This window comes from Ambystoma mexicanum, chromosome 5q, assembly GCF_040938575.1.
Source record: "Ambystoma mexicanum isolate Mex_15411 chromosome 5q, UKY_AmexF1_1, whole genome shotgun sequence".
Lineage (NCBI taxonomy): Eukaryota > Metazoa > Chordata > Amphibia > Caudata > Ambystomatidae > Ambystoma > Ambystoma mexicanum.
Window position 1 is genome coordinate 1324134765 of NC_090933.1, and position 15923 is coordinate 1324150687.

The 15923-nt window shown below is 42.9% G+C and overlaps 2 protein-coding genes across 3 annotated transcripts in view; one reads left to right on the forward strand and one right to left on the reverse strand.

Moving 5' to 3' along the window:
• LOC138498512 (zinc finger protein 615-like) overlaps positions 1-15923 on the forward strand; it is a 1154252-nt gene that overhangs the window by 586675 nt on the left and 551654 nt on the right. The gene's annotated exons all lie outside the window — the stretch shown is intronic.
• Positions 1-15923, reverse strand: part of LOC138498511 (zinc finger protein 268-like) — an 87552-nt gene that overhangs the window by 47224 nt on the left and 24405 nt on the right. Inside the window, exon 4 of one of the 2 annotated variants that reach the window (XM_069622287.1) lies at positions 12289-12420. The exons of the other annotated variant lie outside the window; for it this stretch is intronic. The gene's annotated coding sequence lies outside the window, so the exon portion shown is untranslated. The remainder of the gene's footprint in view (positions 1-12288; positions 12421-15923) is intronic. 2 annotated transcript variants of the gene reach the window in all.

The window sequence follows — 15923 nt, forward strand, 5'->3', positions numbered from 1 at the left end:
GACACTGGGAGAAAATCGTGTTCGATGTGATCAAGGCCCCTCAGTTCCAGATCATTCTGGGAATCCCTTGGTTAGAGAAGCACAATCCTCAGATCGATTGGCGAGCAAAGACGGTTCAGTTTCCAGAATGTTTTAGCACTTGTTATCCTCGGCCTGATGTTTCACTGGCTGCAATCTCTTCTGAGGTTCCCAAATTACCTCCCGAATACCAGGAATTCCAAGATGTCTTTCGGAAGGATCAAGCTAACACCCTGCCTCCTCATAGGTCTTACGACTGTCAAATAGATCTGATACCCGGAACAACTCCTCCTTGCAGTAGGATTTATGCCCTCACCGAGCCAGAGAATCTTCAGCTCAGACAATATCTGGACCAATACCTAGCTAACGGGTTTATCCGTCCTTCAAAATCTCCAGCTTCATCGGCTTTGTTCTTCGTTCCGAAAAAGGAAGGAGACCTTAGGACTTGTATGGATTACCGCACTCTGAATCAAATCACCGTTAAAAACAGATACCCGTTACCTTTGATCCCTGAACTCCTGGACCAAGTCAAAGACGCATGTATATATACAAAGTTGGATCTCAGAGGAGCCTACCACTTGGTACAAATAAAAGAGGGCGATGAATGGAAGACGGCCTTCCGCACCAAGTATGGGCTATTTGAATATCAAGTGATGCCCTTTGGACTTTGTAACGCTCCTGCCGCTTTCCAGTATTTTATGAACGACGTCCTTAGAGAACTCATAGATGTGTGTGTTGTTGTCTACATCGATGACATCCTTGTCTATTCATCATCTGAAGAGGAACATCAGAGACACGTTAAAAAGGTTCTCGAGAGATTGCGTCAACATAACCTTTTTGCTAAGCTTGAAAAATGCGTTTTCAACGTAACTAAAGTTGAGTTCCTGGGATTCATATTGTCACCTAACGGAGTCCATATGGATTCAAAGAAAGTCGATGCAATCATCAAGTGGCCATCACCAACCTCGGTAAAGGGAGTACAAAGCATGTTAGGCTTCGCTAACTTTTACCGCAGATTCATTCCTGAATTCTCTCGGATAGTCCAGCCCATCACCGCTCTGTTAAAGAAGAACAAACATTTTGAGTGGTCTACTGAAGCAGGACAAGCTTTTCAGGACTTAAAAGCTAAATTCATTTCTGCATCTGTTCTAAAACATCCTCGCCCAGATCTCCCCTACATCGTGGAAATGGATGCTTCTAGTCTTGTTATGGGGGCAGTTTTATCACAAAGAGATCCGGTCACACACCAATTACATCCTGTAGCCTTTTGGTCTCGCAAATTCTCGGCTCCCGAGATCAACTATTCAATTACAGACAAGGAACTTTTAGCTATCAGATCGGCCTTTAAAGCCTGGCGGCATTATCTTTTGGGAGCCAGACACACAGTCACCGTAATGACTGATCACCGCAATTTACAATATCTGAAGACGGCCAAAGCTCAGTCTTCCAGACAGCTTTGCTGGGCTCTGTTTCTGGCTGAGTTTGACTTTATAATTACTTATCGACCAGGCAGTAAAAACGGAAAAGCAGATGCCTTCTCCCGGATGGGAGTAGATGAACATTTGACCAATCCAGAACCAATACCCATAATCCCAGAAGAAAGGATTTTGGGTTTGGTCAGCGCTCAATCCTTTGAAGACATCAAGACTACAGTCAAATCACTCCTAACTCCGGCCAATTTGCAGGACTGGCAATTAAAGGGAAAAGAATTCTCAGTGGATCAAGACCTACCATATTTCCGAGGACGATTGTACTTGCCCTGTGAGAAAATACAAAAACAAGTAATCTCCTGTTATCATGACTCTCTAATGGAGGGTCACCTTGGCATTACCAAAACCATGGAAAAGATCAAAAGACATTTCTGGTGGCCATCATGGAAGAAGGATATTAGAGACTTTGTAATCTCCTGCGGTGTGTGTGCCCAGAATAAAAGTCAGAAGGAGAAACCAGCCGGCCTATTACACCCTCTAGACATTCCTCCCTGTCCATGGCATACCCTGTCCATGGATTTCATCACGGACTTACCTCCATGCTCAGGGTATAATACCATTCTAGTAGTCGTGGATCTATTCTCCAAGATGGCTCACTTCATTCCCCTGAAGGGCCTACCTTCAGCTTCAGTATTGGCCCGAGAATTCTTAGAAAACATCATTCGGTTACACGGTTTTCCCCTCGGTTTTAGTCTCCGATAGGGGAAGTCAATTCATCTCCCACTTTTGGCGAAGTTGCTGTCGTCTAGCCCAAATTGATGTAAGACTTTCAACCAGTCACCATCCCCAAACTGACGGACAAACCGAGAGGCCAAATCAGACTCTAGAGCAATATCTACGTTGCATGCTCCAACAAACTGAAAACCCTTGGAAGGATATTCTTTGGATCGCTGAATACGCTTACAACAATTCGACTCATTCTGGAACCGGGAAGACTCCCTTCTTCCTATTATATGGACACCATCCTAGAACCTCTAACCTGGATCCTCCCCAAGAATTCGAAACACCTGCTGTGGATCACTTGCACTCGGAAATCACCCGTGCTTTTAAGGAAGCCACTGTCCATCTGCAAAGAGCTAAAGCTCAATTCAAAAAAGGAGCAGATCGACACCGTAAAGAGGCCCCTCACTACGCAGTAGGAGATCAGGTCTGGTTATCCACTAAGCACCTGCCTCTAAAAGGACCCCGCACCTTCATCCCGAGATACCTTGGACCCTACCTCATCTCTACCATAGTTAATCCGGTGGCTGTCAAATTGGAATTACCTGCGCATATGAAAATACATCCAGTATTCCATGTCTCCTTATTAAAACCAGTACAACCAGAAACCCGATTGACTGAACTCCCAGAACCTGTTTTGGTAGACGGAGAACTTGAATTCGAAGTAAAGAACATCCTAGACTCCAAAATCTCCAAATCTAAGTTATATTATCTGGTTGATTGGAAAGGATACGGCCCCCAGGAAAGGTCTTGGGAACCCTCAGAATATGTCCACGCACCTCGTCTGGTCAAGAAATTCCATCTGAATCACCCCGACAAGCCAAAACCCCCGGAGAAGACACGCTTAGGAGGGTCCTTGAGGGGGTGGGGGGGGGGTGCTGTCATGATCACTGCTTCCAAGGAGCCGGGACCAGCCCAACGTCCTTGGAAGCAGGCCCCTAACCCTAATCCTAGGCACCAGCCGGTCCCCACTGGGACCTTTTGGACCTTGTCCTGGCGCCGGTGGCGCCAGGCTCATCAAACCCATCGGTCCCGGCACTGGAAGCGCCGGGCTCATAATATGTGTGAAGATGCTTGGGTGGACTTACCTGCAGCTGACCATGCTGCTTACTTACCAGCCACTTAGAAGTCCCCTGTGAACAGGAACTACTTTCTTACCTGGGTGGGGCAAGCTCCACTCCCTGGATACAGCACTGGAACTCTTTTGGAACTGGAACTCTTTTCTTACCTAGGCGGGGCAGTGGAGGAAGACGCCTCATCACTCCAAGGCTATTTAAACCACACACGATAGATGAAACGTGGTTTGCGATATTCTGCATCTGCAGCAGAACGCTCACCGAGTCTGTTCCAGCCTTTCTTCTTTCGATCCTGAACCTGCAAGAATTATACTTACCATTCCTGTATCCAGTCAACAGCAGCACCTGCAAAGAGAAGAAACAACAGGTTAACAAGGCAACCTTTACTCGCAGTGCTTACTCACCTGATCCATCGGCTGCGGCCTTTTCTTCATGCTGCACGTCCGCCTGTGAAGACAAAAGCATTGTGATAACTTACCAGCACTCCGCGAATTCCGGAATTCTTCACGCTGCACCTCCGCCTGTGAAGACAAAAGCATTGTTATTACTTACCAGCACTCCGCGAATTCCGGAATTCTTCACGCTGCATCGCCGCCTGTGAAGACAAAAGCATTGTTATTACTTACGGGCATTCCGCGGACTCCGGCGCTGCAACCCAACTTCTGAAAGACAAAAGAAGAGATATTAGACAGGTATTTACTTACGCCCATCGCGCTCGTCGCAATAGAACGCCTGCCAATACTCCGGCGTCTCTTCAGCACAAATTAAGCTGCAAGGGAAAAAGACAGGTAGAGCGCTTGCATTTACTTACGCATTTCCAGGTGCTCACTCCATCTTCCATCTCAAGAGTCCTGCAAGACAAAAGGGAAAAGCATTATACAGAGTCATGTTCAATATTAACGTGTCACGCACCTAAAGACTATAAAGACTAAAAAGGTGTCTGGAAACTCACCGCTCGTGCAGTTAACGACGGTAACGATCCTCTGAGTTCAAGAGGTGTATGTTTCACCAGTGAAGGAACTGGCAACGGCACCCTGCATAAGACGCAGATGGCGAGTCCAGCATTCACCTATCTAAGGTGAGCACGTTGACCTGGGGGCTCTAAGGAGAAGCTAGGAAGAGAGAGAGAGGGACATTCAACAACCCAGACCATTAACCCCCATATTTTTTCACCTGCAGAAACCTCACCCTACGAGTTCGACACACAGTGCGAAGAGGTTCGACCCCAGAAGCCAATCGAGTCCTGCACATCACTTTTCGAGTCACAGACACCTTCCTGCCAAGACCAGCGCCTCCGTGGGAATCAGGTGAGCGTTACACTCAGAAGGCAGACATGAATTTTGCTGCCTTCTGCAAAAATAGTGTCTAGTTTTTCTTTCTGCACTTTACCATGAATGCGGTCGTGCCATTCTGTGGCGTTGTTCAATGACCACGTCCCATGTGCATATAACTTTGGCTCTAAATATTGCACTAGTTCTGAGAATGTGGCTTCCATTTGAGACATTCTGAAATTCGTTTTTAGTGACACACTGCTATTATGAAATGGTTTCCCTCTAATGTACACATGGTAGTGTGAGACACACTTGCCACGCCCAGCAGGTGCTCTATGATCATTTTCCCGGCCAACGCACCATAAATATGTTGGCTATTTTGTGTAGATGTGGGGCCTGGCGGTATTTTCTTACTGCCAAAAATAATGGTAATTTGGCAATGATTACTCCTTGCATTTAGATTGGGTTTGGCCTTATTTCCTTTCAGGGACCATTCCTTATTTCAGTACACAATCATTTGGTGGTATACATTTTGTTGGTGGTATTTTGGTGAACATAATTTTTATGTTTTATTTGTGGCCCCAATATACAAAACCCCTTCATTTTGAACCCACATTTAGAAATACCACCATTTTCACATATAGCATTCTCAATCCCCTGTGGTATTATCACTAATTTATTTACATTGGTGAACTATGTTCCATAGGCCTCTTTTTGCTGATTCATGTACGCCCAGCAAGAACTATTGTATTATATTCCACACAGAATGAAACAAGAGGTATTGATCACGTCTATTTGTGAAATTCCATTTCTGATGGGAACAGATTTCCTGAAAAGATTGTCTCCTCATAGATGGGGTGAATGGAGTACTGTGGTCCTTAACCAAAAAACCATTCAGACCTAAGAAACTAAAATCACAAAACAGCAACATAAATGAATGTCACACTGTTGCCAAAACAAATGATGCAGTGGAGATATATCTCCAGAACAGCTGCATACCTAGCGTCACTGTTATCTTAATGTGTCAAAATAAAATGCAGAGTGAAGATGAGAAACAATCTGTACAAATATACTTGGACCCAAGGAAAAAATGGCAAACTGCCTTAGATGAGCACACATTACGTTTTTATTTAAAATAGAAGACATGCAAACAGAATACTGCTCCTAAAACAGATACAGAAAAACACATCACCACTCTTGCTGAAATACACATGGAAGATGAGCAACCATGGGTTCACATTGGTATAAATAACTATTCTAAAACAATAAAAGCCACTTTAGCGCTTGAACAGGAAAGGAGCTTCATTAATGAGAAATTATTGCAAAAAATAATGGAGAGAGGGGAGATCCCAAAATTTAGAATTAAAAACCAATATGTCTCTAGTTTGGACAGTCCAGATTTTGAAAACCGAATTGCAGGCAGATGCATGCTGAAGATTAGTATTTGACAAAAAACTATTCACCATAATGTCTGGATATTGAGTGGGACACAAAATAACTTTTACATGGGCAATGATATCATGCGTAGAATGTGTATGGTGTTAGATTTCCTTAATCAAAAGATATGGTCACGCCTAGGTGGGCCGGCACGTGAATTTGAAGACAAAAGAAGGCATATCATTGCGCACAGCTGGTACCATATGCAATTGAATATTGCATATGAACTGAGGAAGGATACTATTATCCCTGCATTCACCAAACAGTTTGCAATATCGCTAAAGTGCAAAAATGGACAGCAGATGAAAGATTCTGATGCATGTGTGTGCTTGAATGATTCCATAAAACAGCAAGGCCTGGATTATGAATACATTCCATTGATACGTGTTGGTGAAGGGTCTGTAAATAAAGGATGTCAAGATATTTAGAGGAAGATTCTTCATTAGGAATGGCCATACAAAAATCACATTATACTGCTGATCTAAATAACATGGTGATTGGAAATATCCCTAAAAAGTATGTGGATGCCAGGGGTGAGTTGCCAGAATACCTGGATTCTCAGACCAAAGGAATATTCATTCTGTGTACCCTTATTATTCAAGTAAGATAGTGTGCTGTCATCAAGAGAATTGCATAACATTTAATTTAAATGAAGATGAAACAGAAAATCAGCCCATTCAAGTGGAAGCTGATATACCAAAATATTTAAAAGTGGTAGCAGTACAAAGAGACACAGCCACAGAGTCAGAGGAAAGCACAGAGATTCCTCCACTGGAAGATTTCCCAGAATTTTCAAAAATGGTAGAGGAGTAGATTTTATCAGCGGATGCATGCGACAGTGATATGGATAGAAATGAATTGAGGAAGATATTTATGGAGTTTAAAGATGTATTTGCTAAAGACGCTTATGATTGCGGTCTAACTAATTTACATGTGGCCACGCTACCGGAAGGGTGTAGTAGAAGCCCAGTATTTGTGCGCCAGTATAGATTACCACTGGCATGTTTAGAGTCATTGGCAGAGATAATTAAAAAGTTGGAGTCTCAGGGAATTATCAGGCCTATTCATAGAACATCCAACACACCTATTTTAGGTGTATTAAAGCCAAATGGTCAATGGCGGCCATGTGCAGATTTGAGAGAATTAAATAAAAGAGTGCAGTATCCAGATGGCCACTGCCATTCATTGATCAAGGCCTAGCTCAAGTACATGGTTCAAAAGTGTTTACCACATTACATCTCACTTCTGGATATTGGTGCGTGCCATTGGCAGAGAGGAGATTCAGAATTTATTTTCATTTTCATTTGATAAGACTCAATACGCATGGGTTAGAGTTCCATTTGGATATGTCAATAGTGGAAGTGAATTTGGAATATTTTTGAGAAAAGCCATGCCTAATGCAGCGGAAAGAGGAACCATAGTTTATGTGGATGATGCCCTGATAGAAAATGAAAGCTTGAGAAGCCATTTTGATGAAATAAGACATGTCCTTGGCCAATTGCAAAAAGCAGGCGCCAAAGTATCTTTACAAAAAGCACAATGGTGCAGATAAAAAGTGAATTTTCTAGGCCATGAAGTGACGGAACATGGGCTAACCCCACAAAAGAAGAAAGTAGAGGCCATACAGAAACTAAAAGACCCTAAAAGTGTGAAGGGGGTAGAAAGTGTATTAGGAATGACGGGCTATAACAGGAAGTTCATTGAAAATTATGCTGAAATTACTCAACCATTGACTAAACTGTTAAAGCTGAATACACCCTGGAAATGGGAAAAAGAACAGTCTGAGGCAGTGGCTAAATTAAAGGAGTGTCTTGTAAAGGCACCATGTTTAGCATACCCCATAAAGGATAGGGATTTCTTATAGAAATAGGTTTCTCTGAACATTGTATGTCAGCAGTGTTATCACAAAAACATGATTTGAATCACAAAACCATTGCCTATGCAACTAAGGTGTTTTCACAAGTTAATGTTAAATTGAATTAATGTGAAAAGGCCCTTTTGACCACTGTGTGGGCGCTACAACATTTCCGCCCCCATTGTTCAGGGAAGAAAGGTGATTATTGAGACGAATCATCAACCTTTGCAGTTTTTAGAGAGTAAAAATATTAGGTCAGGTAAACTAGCACAGTCCAGAATCACTTCATGAACGCTGGCATTTCAGGGTTTTCCTGTAGAAGTGAGATACGGCCAAAATAAAAAGAGCCCAGTTGCTCAGGGTTTGGCAGATCTACATGACTGTGCAGCTGAACATGTATCAAACGAAGTAGAAGTGGAAACTAGTTTGCAGGAATTTGGGCAATCACCACACAAAGCTTTTGATGAAAAGATATGCAAGGATTTACCAACTGTATATGTTGACGGTTGTGCTTTTCACATTGAAAATGACAGTAACAAACAATTAGTGTCAGGGATAGAAAATGTCTGGTTAAAATGTGAAGGCGTCCCCAGTATAGGGATGAGGATTGGAGATAGGAGCAGTCAAGAAACGGAATTGGCAGCCATTTATAAAGAAATTGCAACTGCAGTTGATAATAAATTTAGTGAAATTGTCCTGCTGGTGACTGATTCTGATTATGCACGAAATAGTTTCATGGAATATTTGCCTGGCTGGAAAGCAAGAGGCATGGTTACATACAATAAAAAGCAACTTAAGCATGGAAAAATGATACAAGTCATAAACAAATCGGTGTCAGAGAATAATTTGACAATATACTGGAGGAAAATGTGTGGGCATTTAAAAACTCCAGGAGAGGATAAGGAGGGGAATGATAAGGCAGATCACCTGGCTAAAATTGGGACTGTGATGGGAGAATTGCTACCTATTGAACATTTACTTGGTGAAATACAAATTGATGCAGTAACACACTCTAAAGCACCCTAAGAGGTGGATCAACCAGTAGTACAATGGAGTTACGATGCACCAGATCAAGATCTGATTAAAGCACAAATGGATGATCCAATTTTGGGAATATATAATAATCATTTAATAGACCCTGAACAAAACCCTTTAACAGAAAATGATTGTGTGGGAAAAGAAGAGTTGAGTGTGTTATTAGAGAATAAGAAACAAATTACACAACAGGATGGGCATATGATTAGAGAATCCATAACAGGACAAATACAGTGGGTGGTGCCCCTTTCGTTCAGGGGTCTAATGCTACACCATGCAGATGATGCAATAACTGCAGGCCACAGAGGTTCACAAAAAACATTGGAGATACTGAAAGATTATGCTTACTGGCCACATATGTCCCACAATGTGGAATTATATACTAGAGGATGTCTAGTATGTGCCCAATTTAAACCTGCTTCACCAAGGCATAGAGCTCCATTAATGAAAAGAGACTTAACTCTTCCATGGTCAGATTTGCAAATAGACTATGTAGGACCTGTAAAGAGGTCGAGTAGGGGTAACCGATATATTTTGAGTGTGGTATGTTTAATGTCAAAATGGATAGAGTGTATTCCTGCACCAGATTGTAGTGCACAAACAGCAGCTACATTACTGGTGAATGGTTGCCAGACATTTGGTCGAAAAAAATTGGTCGACCAGACAAATGGTCGAACCAATTTGGTCGAAAACCAAATGGTCGAATTTTTTTTAAAATTTATTTTAACCCTTTTTTTTTACTAAACGAAAACCCGAAAAATAAATATATAAATAAAAAAAAAAACTCGACCATTTGGTTTTCGACCAAATTGCGTCGACCAAATTGCAGTCGACCAGTTTTTTTTCGACCAGTTGACTGGACACCCTGGTGAATCATGTATTTAAGGTTTGGGTTACCACAAAGAATAGAATCGGACAGAAGAAGTCATTTCACAAGGGCTCTAATGAGTAAGGTATGGCAAATACTGGGAGTGAAAAGAAAATTACACATTGCATATCGAGCTGCTTCTTCTCGGGGAGTTGAACGCTGTAATAGGTCTGTTGTGGATATATTAAAGAAGTTTGTAGCAGAAGCAGGTTCCAGCTGGGATTTACGTTTACCTTTGGTTTTGATGGCAATCAGATCAACTCCTGCGAAAGCAACAGGTATTAGCCCCCATGAGGTTTTGACAAGTAGGAAGATGGTGTTGCCGCTACACCTACTATACAGAACACATGAGCAGACATTTGTGAGCGCATGTACAGTTCATGAATACATGGATGAGCTGAGGAAGCATTTACAACATGCATTTGCTTTTGTGCAGTGAAATCTAGAAAGGGCTGCTGACAGTGCAAAGTCATATTATGATAAAAAGACATCGGTGAAAGAGTATTGTGTGGGGGATCAGGTGTATAAATTTCATTTTGGACGAAGTAAACAGAAAAATTCGAAATGTCTGGCATTCTGGCAGGGACCATTTCGAATTATAGATAAGATTTCTCCCGTGGTGTACAAAATTATGAAAACCGAAGGTGAAACAGTAACAGAACAGTTTGTTCATGTAAATCAAATTAAACCCTGGCACCCTTAACATGAGGTAAGGAGGTTGGAGCGTGTAGAAACAGATAAAGCCCCTTAAATACATGAAAGAGGATACATGAGTCTATTCATAGAATAATAACAGAAAGATAAAAATAGAAGTAATTGTTGCAATAGAATAGATGTGGACAAAAAGACTTTTTGTGATGATCATCATAATCATATGTTGTGTATATTTGTTTTCTCTCCAACATGTGTTTAATTTCAGAAGGCGAAATAAAGAGGACAAATGGATATATATATTTTTTTTATTTTTTGGCAAAAGGATGAAGTTAGTATTGTGCTATGTACTTAATTTGTTTATTTTCTATTTGATTTAGAATATTAACATACATTTAGTCAGAGGTCACGGGACCGGAGAACACAGGAGATGATGAAGACCTGGAGTCCCCTGGATGAAGATCAAATGATGCCTGCCTCCGGGTGGAGGTGAAGACAAAGTAACCGGGATGCCGAAAGAGATGACTCCTATGGAAAAAGCCTCCCAGGGCTTTTTCAAACTAACAGCTAAATCAAACATTGGAGATGTGTACAAATAAAAAGGGAAAACCTGAAATTCCAAAGGGACAGATTAAAGAAAAATGACTTATGTATGGGGAATACCAGTAAACAGGGAGTAAGTGGGGATGCTATAACTCCTTCCCTGGGCAATCAGAGCAATAACCAAATACAGGCAGAAACAAGAAATACTCAAAAGGAGGGTACAGGTCAATCACCTGAAGAATTCTTTGAGCCACATATTTTTGAAGAAGGTAAAAGGACTGGGACCATATTAAATAACCACAAACGCATAGAGTTAGACAATGACAAATTGCCAAGTGATGTGGTTACACATGTTCAGTTGGGAGGATTGTAATGTGACCTCTGATGATACCTGGATGGATGGCCGAACAGTGGCCACACTCCAAAAAACCTCTCAACATGGAGAAATGAATAAAGTCTCTCACACAGAAATGGGCAAAAAGGAGGGAAACATCTCTTTCCATTTATCAATGTGCTTAGCCAAAAGTGAAAAAGGCCTGAGAAAGGTGAGCCCTGAAATCAGTAAGAATGTGCACTTCTTATGTGTGTTAGAGGAAGTTGAAGACAGGTATTATGCTCCCATCACTGTAGAAGAAAAATGCAATACATTTGCAATGATTGACACTGGCGCACAGGCTACAATTATGTCTAAATTATTGGTAAAGAGCATCAATGAAGGGAGATCCCCACAGAATCAGATCACAGTGAAGGAAAATCAAGGTCCAGTGCATAATCTTAATGGGGAGGAGGTGCCCATCATAGATGTCACCGAGGTTGACATAAAGATAGGAAAGCACAGAATGAAACAAGAGGAATTGATCACGTCCATTTGTGAAATTCCATTTCTGATGGGAACAGATTGCCTAAGAAGATTGTCTCCTCTCATAGATGGGGTGAATGGAGTGCTGTGGTCCTTAACCAAAAAACCATTGAGAACTAACAAACTAAAATCACAAAACAGCAATATAAATGAATGTCACACCGTTGCCAAAACAAATGATGCTGTGGAGGTATATCTCCAGAATAGCTGCATACCAAGCGTCACTGTTATCTTAATGTGTAAAGATAAAATGCAGAGAGAAGATGAGAAGCAATCTGTACAAATGTATTGGGACCCAAGGAAAAAATGGCAAACTGCCATAGATGAGCACACATTATGTTTTTATTTAAAAGATAAAACATGCAAACATGTTCACTATATGGATCACCATATGTAGCATTCATATTATCAGTGTGTGTATGTACATACTGCCAAATTGCTGTGAATGTAAGCATTTGCATGTACCTTGGCTAGCCTGTAGTTATGGTCATCCTGAGCTTCCGGACAAGGCAATACAAGTTGCTCCTGCTTGGTGTTGCTGTGCTCCGGCCAGAATGGCCATCCGGCTCCCAATCCTGTGCCACAGGATGTGGAAACCTGGCATAGAAGGAAATGGCAATGCGTGCTCAGTGGTCAGGGTGCACAAATACACAAAAATACAATTGCAACATGCGCCTAATGAAGAAATTAGGCAAAGCACCATGCAGGAAAAGCTACAGCAACACTTGACTTAAAGCGCCACTCAGTTGTGTTGGGAAGGGGACAGCAGAAATGCATGCACTAGGCCTAAAATCACAAGTCAAGAGAAATCTACAGCCATGCCCGAGCTCCACTGAGGACAGCACACCCCCCCAATCACCACAACGCCTCTTCATTGTTCTAACAGTGTTGCAAAGATGTTCGGGAGGAATGTGTTCTACAAGGCTGTGATCACAGACCGGCACCTGGTGTGCATGTTATCTCACACTGGCTAAAGCATGACCCGGCCCTTCCTCAGGCGACCACAAATTACAGCCCACATAACTGACTAAACCTTAAGATCCCTGAATTCCATGGCACCAGGTGCCCGTTGACCACCAACACCAAAGTAACAAGTCCTGAAATGTTCCAAGAGGACGGACAGGGCACATCATTGAGCGACAATTGTGTGATTTATGTTGTGAGGTGCTGGGAGGGATACATTATAGGTCAAAACGAGGGTGGAGAGCTTGGAGACGGATGGGAGTGAGTGAAATGTGTGTGTGTGAATGTTAGAGTGCCCCAGAACCTCCTTTGTGCTCGTCTTAAGACCTGCCAAGTGCACAGTATGAGTGATAAAATAGTTGTATGGTAGGAGTATAATTAATATGTTTTCTGACCTTCGATGTCAGAAGATGCTCACCGTAGCACCCACGCGATGGAAGATGGACGGTCTGGACTGGGATGGAACCAAGAGCCTGCCATCCCTTATGGGGTAGGCAGATTCTGTATAGGCACACACCAACCGCTGTGCAGTATTTTACCCTACTTAATTCCGTTATATAGGTGTGTTGCTTTATAAGATTCTGCTTGTACTACTTTTCAGTAGAACGTTCTTAGCAGCAGAGTTCTTTGCTTTTGCTCTCATCTGCGTGTGAGATTAAAACGTATTATCTTTCCAAGATCGACTTGGGCATTTCTTCCCTAGTGGGTTGTATTCTCTCTGGTGTGAGCGTTCAGGGGCGTGAATTCAATTGATGACCCTCAACGTGATCCCAGTGCCCTGGTACCTGCAGAGGCTTCCAGGCCGCTTCTCCAGAAGGAGCTGTATCCACCTACAGAGACAGGTCCCGAAAAAACACGTTTTCCGAGTGGTTTAGCAGGAGCCATTTTAAGAGAAGTCCTCTATGTTCTTTGAAGTGGGGCGTGGCTCCGAGGAGAGTGCAGGCCAGTGTTGGAACCCTGTTGAGGAGTTTGGGTGAGCCACACGTGAGTAGACTCTTGTAAGAGATAACAAATAGTGGACAGATGCATGGGGAAGTGTGAAAGGCCTGAGTACATGGAGAGCGAGGTCGTCGATGTGACATGGGTGAGGTCAGAGTTATTTGTTATTAAAATATGTACTATGAAGAGTGTGTTCGGTAAGGCAAAGGTAAGGCAGGGAGCCCCTCCTCGGAAGCGGAGGGAAGGTGGAACCACAAGACATTATATTATTTAGAGGAGGAATACAGAAATAAAACCAGTGGTCTCATAATAGGCCTGGAAGTAGTGTTCATCTGTTAGCTTATTTTATTGTATTTGTGTTGTATTGAATAAAGAGTAGGCCCTAGAAGGGGCGGTAAGTGTGTGCATTACAGTGTGGTATGGTATGGTATTGGATGGTTTTGTGGAGTGGTGTATGTGTGTAAGGAAGGGGGATAGAAAAAGGTTGAAGCTGATTTTCTTTGTTTTTGTTGTTATAAGCAAGCAGCAGCATGTGTGGTGCCTTAGTACGTCTTTGCAGGGTCAGTAAGAGATAGATACCACTAGCATGGGGAGCTGGAACAGCAATAGAACATATGTATAAAGCCTGCCACTGTATCATGACAGGGTGGAAAAATATAAGCAGTGGATTGCAGAGACATGGGGTTTGCGGTGATGCCCTACCCATGGCCCGGGGTATGGCATCATCATCATCATCTTGGAACACATGTCCACATTTTTATTACCAACATCTAAGGGAAAGCAGCTACAGAATAGAAAATAAAATGTAGATCTCTGGCGTATGTTTGAAGACGCAGAAGATCAAGGGAACGGAGTAGAGGCGGAGAGACAAAGATGGAAAGTGCAAGAAGGGAGAAGGAGAGGGCGTGGCACCATTGGTGTGTGGGGGATTATATCCCTTGACAGCATATCCCGGAGAAGGGTGCACCAATCCAAGCTATGTACCCGTTGCAATAGGGAACCCTTCTGCTGTGGTAGGGTCCTCTGCAGCACCAGCAACAATGCTGGCTACTGCTCCCCACCTCTGTATATTCACCCGCCTGAAGTACTGGCATCAGTGGGTTACAGGTCAAGGGAGTTTGAGGACAGACTGACAGGATTGCTAACAGAACTAAGAAGGAAATATGGTCTTGAGAAAGGAAGAAGCCCGGGTGGGTGGGTAATCTTGGGAGAGGAAAATACAGTGTTGGGAGAGAATGTGGAGGAAGAGGACGATGATACATTTGCGGAGGGTCAGAGCAAAGGAGAAGGAACGGGTGAAGGGGCAGGTGAGAAAAACCCTCAAGTAGAATGTCTGTGAGCTGGGGACAGGTTGAGGAACACGGCCGGCCGGATGGCGTTGGTAAAGAGGAGAAGAGGAGTTGTGAAGAAGGGTGTGGGAAGTAGGGAAAAGATGCAGATGACCCTCATACATAAGGGGGCAAGGAGAACACAGTATGTGCCCTGGCCCCAAATGGATACGAATAATGTAATTAAGGCCCTCCCACAGCTTACAGCAGTGGCGAGCAAGTGGATATATGAATTAGAAAAAGCAAGCAGCAGGGGTGCCACTGGCAATAGGGAATTTTAATAGCTTGATGGTTGCTATAATTGGGGACCAGGCTGGGGATATGTGGGTTAAGGCCAGATACCCAGGAGTAACCCTGGGGAAGATGCACATGATGGAGCAGCGTTCAATGGAGTAAGAGCACAGGTATGGGATGCACTACGGAGGGCCATCCCAGATACCCAATGTACAGTCCCTGATGCAGAATAATATGGGTGATGATGAGGACCCAGCTAGATTTATTCTTAAAATGCAAGACATGTGTAGAGCTGAAACGGGAAGGCCGTGGGATCAGTCAATGCCACACTTCCATTTTATTGTAAAGAGGGGCTTGTCAAAGGAAGTGCAGAAGGCCTTGGATAGCCTTGGATATGATAGTGGGTATTGAAGCGATTTGACAGCGGGATTGGCTACAACAGAGTTTAAAATACTCTCATAAGTACTTTTTGAAGCATGGTCTTAAACCAAATCTTCTTAAAACAAAGGAAAGTCAAACTTTTAATGGATCCTGGATAACTCATTAATTGTGGTGGTGGATGAATACAGGTATTTGGGTTTGGCCTTTCCTCACGAGGGGGGCTGCAGATGTGGTGGCAAAGCAAGAAACCATGGG